The sequence below is a fragment of the Microtus pennsylvanicus genome, chromosome 5 (assembly GCF_037038515.1).
Source record: "Microtus pennsylvanicus isolate mMicPen1 chromosome 5, mMicPen1.hap1, whole genome shotgun sequence".
Taxonomy (NCBI): domain Eukaryota; kingdom Metazoa; phylum Chordata; class Mammalia; order Rodentia; family Cricetidae; genus Microtus; species Microtus pennsylvanicus.
This window is the reverse complement of record NC_134583.1, coordinates 20,210,888-20,230,315: the sequence shown is the minus strand read 5'-3', so window position 1 is coordinate 20,230,315 and position 19,428 is coordinate 20,210,888.

Below are 19,428 nucleotides of genomic sequence, written 5' to 3'. Positions count from 1 at the left end.
TTAATAAAGCAGGATTCTGTATTCCTACTGAGAAATAATGCTCTGTACACTGTGTAAATTGTGCTGTGATTGGTTTAATAAGGAAGCTGACTGGCCAGTACCTGGACAGAAAAAGGTTAAGTAGGAAAACCAGATTGAGGATGCTGGGATTAAGAAGGTCAGAGTCAGAGAAGTTGCCAGTGAAATAAAAAGAGAAAAAAGGAGGTGCAAGATGAAAGAGAGGTAATGTCATGTGGCAGAATGTAGGCTAATATAAATGGATTAATTAAGTTCTAGGAGCTAGTTAGTAATAATCCTGAGCTACTAACTAAGTATTTATAAGTTCAGCCAAAGATACCAGGGCATACAGCAGGAAATACTCTAGAGAACAATGTCCACATACCCAAAATATTGCTTATGGATGTTTGTTATCATTTAAGGGGAGGGTTGGTTACAAGTTGTTATTGGTAATGGTCAGGAAAAAAAGTGAAACAAGGGAGATTAGATTCAGAATCTTGTTGTGAAAATAAAAGGGGAATATAGAAATGACAAAAAAGATGTAGATTATTGAATTTACTTTAATCTAAAAGAACAACTATTAATCTCAAAATATTTTATATTGGTATGGATTTTGGTTTATTGATACAAATTTAAAGTTATTATACTATATGTTTCTACTCCTCTTTGGAATATTATGCTTATGCAACTCTCATTTAAAATGTAATTTGTAATTAATAAATACAGATTAATAGTTATCTATAATAGTCAAACTTATAGTCATGTTAAGTATGTTCTCAAAGTCATACACAGATATATTTAAATAAGCAGATAGATCATTAGATGATAGACAAATAGATAGATGATAGAGGTGCATATAGATAGGTAGATAGATAGATAGATAGATAGATAGATAGATGTTTTTTAAATACTTCTAAAACCTCCAGAATATGGCATTTGATATATTTAATAACATAAATCTTCATGACAATGAAACATGTCTATTCCTGACAACACTCATTTACTTCAAAAGAAGATGATGGGCATCAAAGAACTTTCAAATGGAGTTTGCTTTCTTTATTGCAAAACCTAGCTATTTGGGCAAAGAAACTGTCATTTTCTCAATTGCTAACAGATTACTGTCCAAACTGAGTCAGCAGGATGCTAAAATATGCAACTGCCAAACTTTGCCATGACAAGGTAGGACAAGTCTTTCAAATGTCCCTGCATCTCAAAAATATCTGCCAGATATACCAGAACTGAAGGCCAAAGTTGGATGTCTCAATATTACAGAAGAACCTAGGATGACTGTCCAGGCAATCAGATGTTCCTGTCATTAGAAAACATTTTGCACTTTTGGGGTCTTTGATGGAGTTAAAGACTAAATAATTAGACTTAAATTTTTTCTTAGTTATGATAAAAAGGAAAATTAGATATGAAACTTTAGACTCACAAACATAAGATAGATAATAAAACATTTTCTCTGATTTTGTCAGATAATAATGGACTAAATAATGTGACTGTAATTCTTACTTGATAACTGTTGTGTTGCACATAATTTTACTGTGTTAAAACTAAAACCTTCCTTTTTTATTTAGACAACAATTAGGAAATGCTGTGGAATAATTCTTCTGTACATTGTGTAAACTATGTTGTGATTGGTTTAATAAAAAAAAGTTGACTCACCAATACCTGGACATGATAAGGTTATGCGACAGGAAAATCAGACTAAGAATACTGAGAAGAAGGTCAGAGTCAGGAGAGTTGCCAGTAAGACACAAAGAGAAAACAAGAGGTGCAAGATGAAACAGAGGTAACACCATGTGGCAGAATATACACTAATATAAATACATTAGTTTAAGTTCTAAGAGCTAGTTAGTAATAAGCCTAAACTATTGGCTGAACATTTGTAATTCATATTGTTTCTATGTTGATTATTTAGGAACTGGCAGGGGGGGAAGAAAAGTTTACCTGCAATGTCCATTTATTACTCATATGTAAATAACACTATTTTAAACTGTTATTTTCCTTTTCTTAGAGAAGCTTAAAGCATTGCCTAGTTATTTTTTCCTTTTGTTAATCTGATGAAGAATTTTTTTTTCATTCTCAGTCAACATGAAGGTTAAGCTCAGCTGGTGTGATGTACAAAACTTCCTATGTCCAGACTGTAGGACTTTCCTCTGAGAGATTGTGGTTTAATAGGTTTAAAATGAGGCCTGAGAATTTACGGTATCCCCAGGGAAACAGATGCTGTGGACATAAATATAACAAATGAATTTAGCTTGTAAAATGCGCTTAAATCCTATTTTTAAAAATAACTTGGATAACCTGGACATGTGGAGTTTGTGGAGGATGGAAGAGAATAAGTTTCAGGAATAGTTACAGTTCTGATTTTGATAGATAACATGGGGAAAATGTCACTAGAAAATCATGTAACACAAGCCTCAACTGAACTTGTTGTATTAAGTTTGAACAGCTATACAGAAATAGGAGATAGTCTGTTTTATTATTGGACTTGGTGGAATTTTTGTGCCTTTTCTTAATAGAAAATTTCAGTGCTTTTAGGGTTGCTTTATTGTTATAGACAGCTTAATATTAAAGAAATAAGACAAAGTAATCTAACCCATAGCCAATAAATGTCCATAAGGATGAATGGAGAGAAAATCAAGAGATATGGGGATCTCTGAATGAAAATGGGAGAAGCATTTTGCCCATATACTCTTCCTAGCCTGTGTGGAACAGACACAAGCAGGATCATCATACCACCCCTCAGCTCTGCACCAAGATTTGACTGTGTAATTTGAGAACAGTATAGAACATGACATTATGATGGATGCTCTGTTTCTCTTCTGCCCCAGGTAATATTGCCTAGTATCCCTTCGGTACCAAAGTCAATTCCATAGCCTCTGCAGAACATGATTGTATCTGGGACCTTTTAAGGTTCAATTGTGAGATCTGTTTGTAGGACATTTTTCTAAAATGAATTATTACATGTTCTGGTCTCTGCTTCTGAGTATCACAATCCTTGTAGATTGGCTATTTTAGAAGTTTGATGTTCATCATAAACGAGCAACCTCATAATGTATTTCATTCAGGGAAAGAGAATGTTATAGTTTTACTAAAAGCTAGTCTTCCCTATTCCTCTAAAGTTGGGTTGACTAAGGGGGGCTGAACAGATTCCTTCTTCTCTCCATTCCTTCCACCTGAAATGACCAAGGAGCTCTGACTGTATCACCAGAATCACATGACTTCAGGCACCATGGGAGCTCTTTAAGGGAAAGGGATTCCCCATTTTTCCTGAATCCTGACACCACTCAACATTTCTGTGTGAAAAGCAATAGTAGAGAGAAGTCCTTTGATGGCACAGAGTCATCAGACCAGTATAGAAATCCAGTCCCTAGTAAATGACTTATTCAGGAAATGTTTATTACCAATCACTGTATATCATCTCAGTGCCGGACTCTGGAGTTACACAGAAGAAAGAAGACATAGAGATTGTCCCTCATATTCTTCATATTCCAGAAGCACCCTAGACAAGGATACAGATTATTATGATAACAAAGGAATTCATGAGGTGTGCTTAAGAGACCTGATGTGAGCACAGGGTCAAAGCAAGAATCCCTAAAAAATTGATGCTTAAGCCAAATGTGGAAAGATTTGTTTGATTTTATTTTAGGCTTACAAGACAAAAAGTCCTTAAATGAAAATGCTAAGTTATAGCATATATGGTTTCCTGAAGGAATAATTAGAAGGTGTCTGAAAAGACAATAAAAAAGGCCTAGATGGCCAGCAAGGGTCAGGGATTCTTGTCAGTCCATGAGGGGCAAGAGTTGCTATGGTAACAAGTAAATGCAAAAAATTCGCCCAAGTCGAGGGGCTTTGTGTAAACTAATCAAAGAACCCATCTCGCCATTCACCTTCTTAAACACAAAGCATCTTATATAGGGCTCAGCAGAAGATAGTACTCAAAAAAATGTAGGTCGGATAATGAGCAAATTAATCAAAATGTAAGCATGTGCAGAAAATCCATTTTTCACACGTTAGAGTGTGTGCTTTGGTTCATTTGCTGCAGTGTTGTGGGATCATGTAAGTGTCTGAGTTACTTGAATTTGAAAAGGCAGCCTAAATTAATCACTGTATTCTGAACCACCGTGCTCTCAAATTAATTCTCATGGCAGTACATGCTTGCTTATCTAGTCTTTCTGGTTTTCTGTCCAACGAAAATTAAGAATGTTATCAAAAGACATATGCAAGCATCAATACCATGCCAAGTATCTGCAATGTTTATTTGCTGTAGACAGGAGAGATAATTGTCTCAGTAAAAAACAGAAAACTGTATGTCTAAAGTTCATGTGTATCTTTTTGCTTCTTTCCCCACCTCTGAGGACATTCAAAAACAACTTCAGAATTAAAGATAAATAAAGAAGTGACATTAGCACTTGAAGCTTTCTCATTCATTCAAATTGTGTTTTTATTTGTCCATTCATATATCTGAAGCTGTTGCCAACAATAAGGCACTGTTCTGAATGCAAGAGATGCAAGGGTGAAGCAATTTTACTGTCACAATGATTAGAAAGAACTTTTAGACTGCAATGTGCTGGTGTTTCAGGAAGAGAAACGAGGCTTGAAGAAAATAGAAACAGCCCAAAAGAAAGAATCAGTTATACCTGTGGTAGGTAGAACTGTTGGGAAAGAGTTTTCTAGAAGGAAAGGCTAAGAGAAAATCTAACACCTTTCAGAGGCTTCAGAGTGTTCACCATGCAAGCAAGGACAGCAGCAGCCCAGACAGAGGAAAGAGACCAGACCAAAAAATAAAAATAAAATAAAACAAAAACAAAAAAATCAAATTAATAATGCTTTTAAGTGGCATGCAATGCTCAAAACACATTACATAGTTGAGTACAGCAGAGCCTAGGGTTCAAAGTAGAGCAGAAGCAAGTCCAGTCATGGACATCCTGCACTAATGAAAAGCCAGCAGCTGAGAATTCCTATGCAGGGGAATGCAAACGCTGAGAATTTCATTTTAAAAAGCTACTTGGTGTCACTTTAAAGAATGGATTGGGTGGACATTAACATTAAAGGCAAGCACTTAAGAAAAAAAGTGTTCTGGAGTCAGAACCAGTAAGGTCAAGGTGGTTTTTTTGAAAAGCTACTTACAATATTAAAGGACAGTTCTGAGATTTTTATCTTGCTACCAGCACACTAATGTTAATTTCGAGGTGTAGCACAGACCTCAGCTATCCTCCAAAAGTCCATGTGTTAAAAGCTTGGTCTCCATCTAAAGAAGAAACCTGGAAGTGATAGAACCTTCAGTCACGAAAGGAGATGCTTCTGCTTTTTCCAAATGACAGACCTATGCTTGAAGCCAGAACTGCCACTCTGTAGTTGCGTCTCATCTTTGGCAGCCATTTCACCTCTGATGGTTTCACTCCAGCAAGAATCATAAAAGAACCTATCTGACAAAGGCTTTGAAAATCGTAAATGAGAGAACGAGCTAGGCTATATTTGCCTTATAGCAAATAGAGTCATGTGCTACATTATTTCAGTAATGACATACCACAAACAGAATGGTGATCCACCTAGTAAACAAGGAAAGTCATCATAAGAAAGTTAGGACTGAGAGTAGAAGCCTTCTATAATAGAACAGAGGCAAATGTGAATATTTAGACAACAACATGAGTGTAATTTCATGAAGGAAACAATTTAACAAGTTTCAAGTAACAGACATTGGAGGCCTGGTGGAATAGAACCATAATCCCAATTACTTGGGGGGCTGGAGCAAGGAGATCACAAACTCAAAATCTATCTGAGTGCAAGGCCAGTGTGAGTAACTTAGTGATGCCCTGTGTTTTAGAGTTTCTTTTTCATTTATTGTTTGTTTGTTTATGATACTTGTGATGGAACCCAAAGCCTTCTCCATTCAAGGCAATTGCTCTATCATTGAACTATTTCCTCAATGCCCATATGACTCCATTTCATGGTAATTTTAAAAAGATGAATTTATTGCTAAATAGCAAAGCATTTGCCTAGCATAACCAATGCCCTAGGTTCAATTCACAGTACCACACAAAACAGACAGACAGACAGATGTGGATGGCTATCTCTGTCCTGTTATTTCTAGAACTTTAAGGACAAAGTACCATAAACTCAGTGCCATCACGACTGGGAATCATCACCACAGCTTTTACAGCTCTGGAGACTGAAATCTGATGTCAAGGTCATGCTGTGAGGACAATCAAGTTTTGTGCCTCTCCCAGGGCTTTGATAGCATGCTGGTAACTTATGATGTTCCTTTGATTATACATATGTCCCTCTACTGTTTACTTCCATTTTCACGTGACATTCTCTCTCTGTGCATATCTCTGTCAAAATATTTTTTTTTAATCCTATCCCTACTGTAGGAAGTTAAGGCCTACCAGCCCAAAAGGAGACAACCTGGAGTCTTCTTGGCACTATCAGAGGACCTGATTGTGCCTACCCAATGAGAGGGACAACCAAGCAATGTTTCCTGAGGGCCCAACAACAGGCATTGTCAGAGGTCCTGACAGTGCCTAGCCAATGATCCAGGACAAAACCCTCAAAGGTTCTGGTAGTTTGGAGGTCAGCATTAGATGCCTTCCTCGACCACTCTCTATCTAGCTTTTAGAAACTTGCCAAATCTCAGGCTCATCATATCAGCTAGGCTAATTGGACAGCAACCCCAGGATCCTCCTTGTCACCTCAATCCCAGCCCAGCACTGGAGTTACAGGCAAACACAGCTGCAGCAGGCATTTGTATGGGTTATAGGGTTCAAATTCAGGTCCTCAAGGTTGTATAGCAAACACGTGGATCACTGAGCTATCTCCTATGCCTTCAAAGGTCATTGAGTTTCACAACTTTATATCTCTATATCCCATTCTATTTTTTATTTGTTTGAATTTTTATTAATTAAATGTATTTTTGACAGTTTCATACATTTTTATAATGCATTCTAACTACTCTCTTCATATATCCTCATTAATCTCCCTTTTTCCATAATCACACCTCTTCTCCCCCACCAGTCCTTTTCTTGACTTCATGACTTTTGGGTTGATTTTGTGACCCATTACTTAGGATATGTATGTGAACATTGCACGAGACTACCCATTGGAGCCTTGTAGCATCACTATCAAGCACATAACTGAAGGCAAGATTATCCCTCTCCCAGCTCTGTCAATAGGCAGCAATTAAGTAGTCTCATTCCATTCCCTTCCTAGTTCCTTTATTTATTGCAGGTGCAAGGCACCATGCTGTGCATATAGAGGTCAGAGGACAACTTGGAAAAGGTGACTCTTCCTTTTAACTATGTGGGTCTCGTGTTTTACACTCAAAATAAATCTTTTTGGCAAGTACTTTCACCCACTGAGCAATCTAATGAGCCATGTCTCATTCTGTTCTTAATCCACTCAAATAACTCCTCAGTAGTTTTCCAAAAGTTAGCCATGGCTTCCTATAGGCAAGTACGAGGTTTCTTTTAGTCCTTGTTTATGTGGTCCCACAGAAGCTTTTGGTAGCATCAAACATGTTTGTCTTATTGAAATCCTCTTTTCCTCTTGGGGCATAGCACCACCATGACTTCACATTTAGCTTTGTACAAATGTTTACACTTCTTTTGCAAATTAATCACCTTCCATCAGTCAATTGAAGATGGTCGCTTAAAAGAAATCCCACACTAGATCAGAATTGAAAATAGATGGTTATTTATTTAGGGGTACACTCACAAATCAGAATCCTCTGCTGGAATGGAGATCAGAAACCAAAATCTGCAACCAGAACAGAGAGGCAGGAAAAGAGGCCAGACACATGCTCTGCATCAGCATATATAGTATAAGAGGAGGATTATCACTAGCTGTAAGACTTCCTACAGCAGTCAATAAACCAGGAAATACCTGTCTGGGGGGAAATGTGGTGAATAAGAACCAACTGCCAAAGTATCAGTTGCCAAGAGACTGAAAAAAGGAGGAGATAACAAATGGAGGGTTTCTCAAAGTGTATTGAAAACTGTCGTAGTCACTTTGCTATTACTATGAAGGAGACACCCTGACCAAGGCAACTTATAAAAAAATTTATCAGATGTTTGTTTGTTCTGTTCTTTTTTTATGATCAATTTCTTGAGTGCTTTGTATATTTTGAAGATCTCACCTCTGTCTGATGTGGGGTTAGTGAAGATCTTTTCCCATTCTGTAGGCTGTCGTTTTGTCTTATTGACTATGTCTTTTGCTTACAGAAACTTTTCAGTTTCAGGAGGTCCCATTTATTATTTATTGTTTCTCTCGGTGTCTGTGCTGCTGGGGTTATATTTAGGAAGTGGTATCCTGTGCCAATGTGTTCAAGTGTACTTCCCACTTTCTCTTCTATAAGGCTCAGTGTAGTTGGCCTTATGTTGAGGTTTTGATTCATTTGGACCTGTTTTGTGCATGGTGATAGATATGGGTCTATTTTCATTCTTCTACATATGAATATCCAGTTATGCCAGCACCATTTGTTAAATATGGTTTCTTTTTACCATTTGAATTTTTTTTTTGCTTCTTTGTCAAAAATCAGGTATTTAAGGGTGTGTGGATTAATATCCAGTTTTTCAGTTCAGTTCCATTGGTCTTCCTGTCTGTTTTTATGCCAATACCAGGCTGTTTTCAGTACTGTAGCTCTGTAGTAGAGTCTGAAGTCAGGGATTGTGATGATGCCTCCAGAAGTTATTTTATTGTACAGGATTGTTTTGGCTAGCCTGGGATTTTTGCTTTTCCATATGAAGTTGAGTACCATTCTTTCAAGGTCTGTGAAGAATTTTGCTGGGATTTTGATGGGCATTGCATAGAATCTGTAGATTGCTTTTGGTAAGATTGCCATTTTTATTATGTTAATTCTACCTACCTAAAAGCATGGGAGATCTTTCCACTTTCTGGTGTCTTCTTCAATTTCTTTCTTCAAAGATTTAAAGTTCTTGTCATACAAGTCTTTCATTTGTTTGGTTAGAGTTACTCCAAGATATCTTATGCTATTTGTGGCTATTGTGAATGGGATGTTTGTTTACATTTTCAGAGTTAGTCTATGACTATCATGGCGGCAAGCATATGAGCAACCCAGGCATACACTGGAGCAGTAGTTGATCTGATCACAAGAATGATCCTAAACCAATTGCTCATTTAGTTCCCCCTCTGAACCTTCTTGAACTTCCATTGTCCACATTGCACTCAACACTACTGGCTTTAGTGGTTCTACTTGGATTTAAGCCCCATTTACAGTATTCAGTTGCTTTTCTAGTCCAAAGTTCTTATGTCCTTCACATTCCTCCAACAATAGCATGGCCAGTCTGGCAACAATAATATTTTAGTTCCTGGTACCACTTTAGTTATGTTTCTATTGCTATAAAGAGACACCATGACTAAGGTAATTTACTTAAAAAAATATTTAATTGGAGGCTTGTTTAGTGTTTAAGAAGGTGAGTCCATGATTATCATAGTGAGGAGCAAGGCAGCAGGCCGTAATGACTCTGGAGCAATAGCAGAGAGCTTATTTCTGATCCACAGGCTGGAGGCAGAAAGAGAAACTGGGTCTGGCATTATGGATTTTTGAATGTAGAAACCTACCCCCAATGGTACACCTTCTCCAGCGAGGCCACACCTCCTAATCCTTCCTAAATAGTCCACCAAATAGAAACCAAATACTCCAATATACAAGCCAATAGGGTCATCTCATTCAAACCACCATAGAAATGAAATGACAGAGCCTTTCTTGGGCAAGTCCTATTTACTGAGGCTATTCACAAGCAAAACTAAGCATAAGCATAAGAATGAACCTGGGCTTGTCCAGAAACTACCAACATGGAAAAAGCATTCTGGTTCAGTGATGGTTCCAAACACTTAATGGAGTAACTTATTTTGTGTGTGTATATATATGTATACATGTATACATGCATGCATGTATATGTATCTATATAAATGTGTGCATGTGTTATAGGGTTACCTTGCAAGCAAGAATATGGTTCTCACCATGATATCTTATCAAAGGAAGCTAGATTCCTACACTGTTGATGGCTTCTATAACATCTTAGACACAAATAACTTGAAAACTGCTATCTCCAGCTCAGAACTCTCCTACATTTCTAGACTTTTAAGTACTACAGCCCACTTGTGTCTTATTAGTAATATTAAGCTATCTTCATCCTCACATTTCTAAAATCAAGTGCATGCCGTTCATGTCATCACCACCATTATTTAGGACAATAGTCCTGCATTCCCAACAGCACTGAACTGAAACATCCTGCAAACTTACCCACAGCACCATATGCCAAGACTGTGTCTTTAACTCCATGTTGTTTTCTGCTTATACTGGGACTAAAAGAACATATAGAGTACTGAGGGACTATATTTCACTATTCATGGTGAAAGTTGAGATCTTTGTTCCCACTTAGGAAATTGCAGCCTGATTGGAGCAGCATTTAATATAATTAAGATGCGTGCAACACTGTCTATAGTTGCTGATTTCTACGTGTACTCTGTTAAGTATATTGAAATGCTCATTAACTGTCATAAGTATTCTATGAGGTAATCTTTCCATTTATAGTTTACAGATGAGGAAACTGTATTTGGAAAAGCTAATAACTCCCCCTCACAAGCACCTAACTAGCAAATCATGAAGTCTTGCTTCGCATCAAGACAGAATCTGAGCCTTCAGTCACAAAATTTTGATGAGCATCATTTGTAAGAGAAATCATTGGAAAAAGCAGAAAAGTGTATTTCTCTTTGATTTGAAGGAACCAAAGAAACTGTGGGTAGATAGAGAAATGAAGAAATAATGCTTTTTGAGCAACAAAGATTGAAATGACCCTGACATATGATGGGGACAGCAGAAATCATTCCAGGAGAGCAGAGTCTCCAGTGGGGACTATTATATAAAGGTGAAGGTACAAACTAGGGTCATGAAATGGGATTTCTTGAATGTCAGTCTGAGAAGTTAAAACTTGAAACTCTGGCCATGTGAAGTCAAGAGCAAAAACAATTTGAAAAGTGTAGAGTAAGATGGTGTTTTTATTTCCACTGTCCTTTTTGATGACATGAAGCACTCCAGTAGCTATTGTGTGTCCAGAAGTACATTAAGGCTTTAACTGTAAGAACAAAAACTTCTCCTACCTTAGTTATAGCCTGTAACTTGTGAATGAGCACAGAGATGTTATTCTAGAGGGTATGATATATGAATATATTCACGATATCAAGAAAAATATCTAGAGCATTGACTCTGCTATACAAATTATTTATGAAGTATGTTTCAACACCAGTTCTGTCTTGTTTGTATAGGAATGTAACTTTCTCTGCAAAAAAGAAAAAATCCATACCTGAAAAGACAGCATGGATGGACACCATGGTAACATTACTCATAATTACTTATGATAACTCCTCACATTTAGCTTCCAAAATGATTTAGTCTTGACCTCATGGGATGTGTGGGCTCACTCCAATACTATGAATGCCTAAAACTAACTCTAAAGATTCCAAGGAGCTGAGGGTAAGTGAAACAAAACATATTTGCTTTCGTGATGTTTCTAGAATGTGGGGTAAGAGAGATACAAACTGAATTTGGGTATTTGTTGTTGTTTTGTTTTGGTCTTAGCTTTTGTTGTTATTGCTGTTGTTTTTCACTGCTGTGAAAAATGTTTGACAAAAACAATAGAGGGAAGATTTATTTCAGCCCATGCTTTCAGAGAGTGTCAACCATGCTAAGCAGTTCAGTCCATGCTGCTGGAGTGCCTGTGGGCAGCTATTCTCACGTGGCCAGTAAGCAGAAAATACTCATGGAAGCAGGGGTAGGCTTAACCTCCAGAGGCTTGCCCCCACCACCCACCTACTACTTCTCCCAACTCTTAAAGACTACATAGCCTTCAAAATAATACCATAAACTGTGGACCAAGTACTCAAAACATGAGCCTGTGGGGACGTTCCAGATTTAAACCATTGCACTAACTTAAGAACCACATATATAAAGTCATAGTGGTGACGATGTCAAGCACAAATTCAGAGGAATTCCCTTCCATGTTGCAGGTAGATTAAATTAAAAGTCTGTTTTGTTTTTGTATGCCATCGGCCTTGAAATGAAACTCTGGAATCCTTGTGAACAAGATCTATGTATTTGCAGCCTCAGGCAAGCAGCTTAATTTGTCTACCTTTCAGTTTCCCCATATGTAAAAATGGGGGTGACAATACATGAGGAATGAGGATAAGTGAGATAACTTATGTGGAACACTTAGCATTGTCTCCAAAAATATTAAATATTAAAATGTGTTGGTTATTGTTAATCTTACAGCAGTGCCTCGTAGGAATCTGCATCTTTCATGCTAGAGGATACAGCATCTGATTAGTCAAATAGTTCTTAACGACAACAATGTCAACAATGTTTTGTGCCAGCAATAAATGTTTACTAAACATCTCTTGGAGGCAAATCATTGGATAATGCTCTGGAGGTAAGGGGAAAAATGTGGTTTGTAATTTAGTGAGGGAAATAGAAAGATGACTTTGGATCACTGTGGTTATGGGTATACTTACAAGGATGTGAGGTGAGCATTCTGAACCTGGCTGTGTAGAAGTTGCCCAAGGTCTAGAGCAAGAGGGAAGGCTGGATGAAGGCAGAAGAGTGATCCAAGGAACATGGCAACCCCACATCTGCCCCTCAGCAACATTGTTCTGTGTACTCCAGACTAGAAAAAAAAAAAAGAAACAGACCCATGTGAGAGTCCTGTTCAGGACACTCTGACAGTGATCATTCTGGTTGGGGTTATCTTCAAAATACAGCAATCTCAGATATATAAGCAGTCCTGAGTCCAAAGTCTTTAAGATTTCTAGCTGTCATAGCTACTTCAAAGTCTCAGTATGGGCTGGAAAGAAAGGTAAGCTGCTGATAACACTTCCTGCTCTTCCTAAGAACTAGAAGTCAGTTCCCAGTGCCCCTGTTGAGTGGCTGTTGTGGGGGTTCCTTCAGCCAATAGCCTTTAAAATACCAGCCCACTTGGGTGTGGTCTCATACACTGTAAATGCAGCCATAGACCTTGCTCAAGCAAACTCTGTCTTCTTCCAGCTGCTGGCTTTGGTTCCTGTTCCCCGTTCATGCAAAGGATGATCTGTGAGTCCCCTAAATAAATAACCCTTTATTACACTCAATTCTGAGCTAGTGTGGGATTTTCTTAAGCGTCCATGTTCAGGTGGCTGAGGATCTGAGGCTGCAGTTACAACAGCACCAAAGCAACTCATAGCCTTTCCTCACTTCTGCACTGGCCTATAGTCAGAAGCACAAAACCACGTGGAGATAAATATACATTTTAATGTTAATATAAAACTTACATCTTTACAAAAGCCTGCACACAGGTCAATTTATAACGGGCAAAAGGAAAAAAGCACCTGAGATGCTCTTGAGCCTATGAGTAGAGAGGAAGTAATATGAGCAATAGGAGATAATGGAGGTGCAGAAATCACAAACTACAATGTTTCATAGAGGAAGAAGTCTGTGAGAAAGGGAAATTCACTATGGGCTTGCAGCTATGGGTTACTCTGAAAAAGTGGAGACAGGAAAAGAGCAGTCGTCATCAGAGTTATGGTAAGCTGGCTGAACAGATGCAACAAAAGGGATTTATTAAAGCCCTTGAAATTGCTCTTCATGATACTGCAAGAATGGACACATGTCATTCTACATTTGTCAAAACTCGGAAGGCGTGCAATACCAAATGAGAAGCTTAATGTGAATGGTGGCCTTTGGGTAATGGTGCTGGGTGGACAGCAGTGACGGATTATAATAAATGTCACACACTGGGGTGGAGTGTGGGTAGTGGGGGAGACTGGAGAAACGAGGGTATAAGTGGGTGCTCTCTGCCAAATTGATTCCTAAATCTAAACCTGCACAAATAAATGCAGTCATTTAATTTCAAAAAGTAAAGTTTTATTGACTGGAAACTGAAGACGGGCATTGGGCAAAAGAAAGCTTTTCCTTATTTATCCTGTGGATTTTGCATCGCAGCACGATTACCTATTTGTGAAACAACCATTTTTAAGTGTTTAAAGGTAAATTCAGAATCAAAGGTGTTTGTCTGAAGCTTGCAAGGAATTGAAGAATACTCACTGTGTGTGAAGAGCATGACCAGGAATGGAAAGGCAATTCTTAATCAGGATGTCACTTTATCTCCCCGCGAGCAGAAGCAGCTGCTCCAGGGGTACGCTGTGCACCACATACCCTGTGCTACCTGGCGCCAAACCTCACAACCATTTGAGGAATCCTTCATCTGACAGGGAGGATATTCCTCTTTGCTGTCTGTTGCTTCACAAAGCATTAAGGGTAGCAGTTCCATAGGCTGTTCTAATCCCCTACAAAGGGAAGATCAGCACACACATCATGATAAACTACAAAAGCATTGGACTGGCTCGATAGTCTGGACACTCTTACAGCCAAAACATTATAAATGACCTTTCGCTGGCTTCTGCATGGCGTCCCATCCGTATCTTTCGAGCGGGTGAAAGGCTTAAAGGGAATGTCACAAAACTCACAGCATGCAGGAGCGCAGCACAGGAGCACCCTTGCAGCAGCCGACAGTCTGAGATCCCAGACAAAGACTCGAGTAGTAGAATATGAAAGGTCAGAAACGTAAAGGAAGGCTAATGCTTATTCAGATCAATGTGTGTGATGGTGCTCTAACTATCGTTCAAGCAGTAACTCATTTAGCACACACACACACACGTACAAACACACAATCGTAAAAGAAAAATTGATTTCTTGTTCCCATTTCGTAGATGAGAAAATGAATGCACAAGGAGGTTAGCTGCTTCAAGAGACTCATTCATAAATCGGTTGAATCCATGAGCTAACTCTGAATAAGCTACATCCACTTACGATAATGCATTTGCCTGCTCTACCTCAGTGCACTAAGATTTAAGAATAAAGTCACGTGCATTTGCAGGATTGGGCGAGCTGCTTTCAGAAAAGGCCCATGATTTCCAATCTTCCTGGGAAACAGAAGAGGGGTGTGGTTCAATTTAGAAGTCCCTTTCTCACTGGCACCCGGCCTGCAGGGCAGTGTGAGCATGAAAAGCTTTCCGACTCCTAGACTCCATGGCTCGGGTCCCCATTGCACAGGGAAGCATACTGTTATCGTCATCTGTGACTGAGGGTTCCCAGGCCCAACTGTCCAAAGTCAAGGAGATTGTAGGATGCTCCCCAGAAGAGTGATTTTCCAAGCGGCTTCCCTGCCTTAGGCATCAGCATTGCTTAAGAACTTGATGGAAGTGTTCTCTGGCTCTCTCTCAGACTCGCTGCTCATAGTGCAGGCTCATGGTGGAGCCCACTATGTGTGTCTGGACAAGAACGTATGCCAGGCGACTCTGACGTAGGCCAGAATTTACAAACTCCTGCCCTGTAAGGACTCCATATTCAATCTGCCATCCTTCTTGATGTTAATATGTGACTTTCCGTGAAGGTTCTGAGCTCTACGTCCGTGACACATGCGCCTGCGATAGTGACTTGTGAATGGGTCAGTGTAACACCCGATTTGGTGTTACACCCTCGGTACAGTTCGCGCGCCTCTGTACCGAACGCGAGTCGGGCAAGGGCCTGGAGATTGAAAAGAAGACACAGAGAGACCAGGGTCATTCGAAAGGAGATCAGCCGAATGCCACTTTATTCAGCGTTGGGGGAGTTTTTATCTACCTGACTGCAGCACAAGGATCTCCGCCCAGGCAGGTGGGAAATTACCATATTATCAATGGAGTGAATGCAATGCAGCTAACCACCAGGCGGGGCAGGCATAGCACAGAAACACACAGGAAGCTTAGTAAGTTGATCATAAACTGTCCTCATGAATGCACCACAGGAATAAGGGAGACCAGGGCCCTACAGGTCAGGGAGACCTGGACCTGTGACTCCTGTTTTCTTTTCTGTTTTGAAAGAAATGAAGAATGCTTTTTTCCTCTTTTCCCTCCTTCATCTTCCTCCTCCCCTTTCTTTTTATCATACCAGAGGCAAACAAAATTATTGTGGCAAATTCTGTCAAGTTTGGAAAGATGTTTCCTACTCAGACCCCAAGCTGTGGAGCAGCCATGTCTGGCACGGTGAGATGCCAGCTGAATCAAATAAAAAAATAATAATAATGCCTGCCTAAACTGTGTTCAGACTCTGGCCTGGACCGCTTCCAGAATCCAGCACAGTAACCTCACGGGAACTCCACAACCTTCCCTTCGACTCAGTTCTGTAAGAAGAGTGTGCTAAACAGCCATACAAATGGTTGCTTGCATGTTCAGGTCCTCCAGTGCGCAATGCAAGATGTTGCAGGATGCAGTTTGCCGGCAAGGTTATGGTTTCTGAAGCAGATTCTAAAGAGGATTGTGTTCTTCACACCCCCTCTTGTGGCAATCTTGGGTAATGCATTCAGGAAGGTCCTCAAACCCCCTTTTTCTTCTCCATATTAAAGTTTCTTTTAGGAAATTAAATATCTAAGAATTCAATATTTGGAAAACTTACTTGTCCATAAATTACGTGTGCCTTGGGCCTAGGAGACTATTGAGCTGTACTTTTATAAAGATTGGGAGATACAAACCAGCTAATGCTGTTCTTGCAGGAAATAACAAATAAAATATTTGCCTTTTGTTCGAGGTAAACAATGAAGGTGAGTATTATGTTACGAATATACAGAAGACATCAAACTGCTCCTTCTTAAGTTGGGTTCACATGAACGAAACAAAATATAAAAAGAGTTTATGTCAATTGTACGATTATAGAGCAATAAAAAGCAAAGTGCTGTGTGTGTGTGTGTGTGTGTGTGTGTGTGTGTGTGTGTGTGTGTGTTGACACGATGCATGTTTAGTGGCGCTTGCTCAGCCATCACAAATTACTTTTTACTGCTGATAGATTCTGAAAGTCAACATTCTCTACTGGATCCTACACTGACCTGGGAAGCTGTCAGGAAACTCACTGGCTAGCCAGAAGGGAACATGAGACTCCCCTCCCCTGAACCTTTTTTCTTCATCTGATATGCTTTCCTTCTTCCCCATTAACCTTAGAGCCTGAACTACCCCCCCCCCCCCGCCTTGTGTGTGAGGCCAGCAGGGCTGTTCTCCTACAGCTTCTCTTCTTCTCTTTAGTGACTACCTAAGGTTTTCCATGCCTCATAGAAACAAGATCTAATCCGCTGTGCACTCTTGATAATCACTTCTACAAATAGATATTAATGAAAGTTTGATAATGGGAAGATTGCATGAATTATGCAATTTTTCTAATTTTATAGAAATAAAAATGGATCAAATGAAGCTAGGCAAAAGTTTTGCAGCACAAGAAAATGCAGAGATAGGTGAGGGCGTAAGCAGCATGTGGGAATCTGTAGCAGCACGCCTTGGCTTTGACACCACTGGAGATTTGAGTTGGTCATTCCTTGCCGTAGGTTGTTTAGTGAGCTTGTGGTACCCTGAAGCAGCTATGTCTAAGTTGTGGCACTCCCAAGCACTGCAACCAGAAAGTGGAAAATTGGTAAAGGGCTTCAGACAGCAAAATCACCCCAGATGAGAGCCATGGATGGCGGACAGGGTTTCCTAGCGTAATCATTAAACATATCAGTAGACGAACTACAAAGAAAGACAAGGTAAACATCAAATTCCAGAGCACCATGTATGAGGAAGAGCAGAGAGGAAGAGTTTGTGGGTTGGCAATATCAAAGCACAAATCACATGATGTGACGCTGTCCCTCACCAATTTATACACAATTACTGCAGATGTTAAAAAGCACCAATACCAACATAATAGCGGGGGAAATAAATAGCCTTTTGATAACATTATTATTACTAGTATGTATGTTGTGTGCCAGTCAGTATTTTAAATCATTTATGAACAACATCAGTAGACGTGGAGTCTTTCCCTCACCTCCAGAAATTTCCAGAAATAAATAGCATGTCTTTGGGATTGTATCAAAGATTCCTTTGCGGCAGGTGACACGTCAGATGGGAAAAGCTCTGGCCTTGGTGCTCCCTGGGAACATTGTCTTGGGCTTTGCCGGCATGGAAAAGCAGCTCAGCTTGCTTAACTGACACAAAGAGGGTCCACACCAGGCAGCAAAGCAGGTAAATCCATTGAAATGCAGAAATGCCCAGAATCCCTCTTCAGTCTTTTTTTCCAACCAGAAAAATATAAATTCTCCTTTTTCATGTGTGGAATAAAATGTTCCACTTGCCTCAAAAGCAGCCTGTGGGATAATTTGTAGGATACAGGTGACAGCAATGGACACTGAATCTGAAATAGGCTCCTTCGCAAAATAGCGGGCGTTGTGTGTTAACTTCTCTTGATTTCTTCCATGGAAGTCTTAAAGAATTGTGTGGCAACACCTCTATTGTTCTGACTGCTTCCGAAGCTTAATTAAGTTATTTACTTATGTCTTTTATAGATGGCTAAAATTTAAAAGATGCATTAAGACCAATTTAAAACACATGTATATTAGCAGTTATTATATTTTCATTTTAGCCATTGGAGTATACTTCCTCAGACCAGAGACATTGTTCTGAGGGCACACTGCTGTTGCAGAGGACCAAGTACCTTTGTTTGCCAGCTCTCAGTCATGTGAAACTCCAGCTTCTGAAGATCTGATTCCCTCTTCTGGTCTCCTTGGGCACCTGCAGTCATGTGCACACACACACACACACACACACACACACACACACACACACACACCCTAATTCAAAATAAAACAAAATATTTTTAAATTGTATTATGTTTCCTGGAAGCTGGAGAAATTACTCAGCATCTAAGAGTATTTGCTGCTCTAACAACTACACTGAGAAATGCATTGCCATCTATAACTCTAATTCTTGATATCCAAAGACCTCTTCTGCCTCCCCAAGTATGGATGTTATGTGTATATTATGGTCTCAAAAATATTTTTAAAAACTCATGCAGGCACAAACATATACAATAAATAGATGGATGATAGATAGATAATAGATAGATAGATGATTGATAGACGATAGATAGATAGATAGATAGATAGATAGATAGATAGATAGATAGATGATAGATAGAGATAGTGAGATAGAGAGGTAGATATAGATAGATGATAGATAGATAGATAGATAGATAGATAGATAGATAGATAGATGATAGATTGATAGATAGATGATAGATAGATAGATAGATAGATAGATAGATAGATAGATAGATAGATGGTAGATAAATAGATGGTAGATAGATAGATGGTAGATAGATAGAGATAGATGATAGATAGATAGATAATATATTATTTCTCACTTTCCAAAATATTCTAAGCTGCTCACATTTCTATTTTATCCTAACTTTTAAGAATTCTGGTTCTTAAAAGTATTCGCAGAGCAGGACTGAAATATCTGACTCTAAAATCTCTGTCCAGTCTTCCTGCCTACCGTCATTAATATATTTTAAGTGAAGCAATAAAAAATAATCAATGCTTG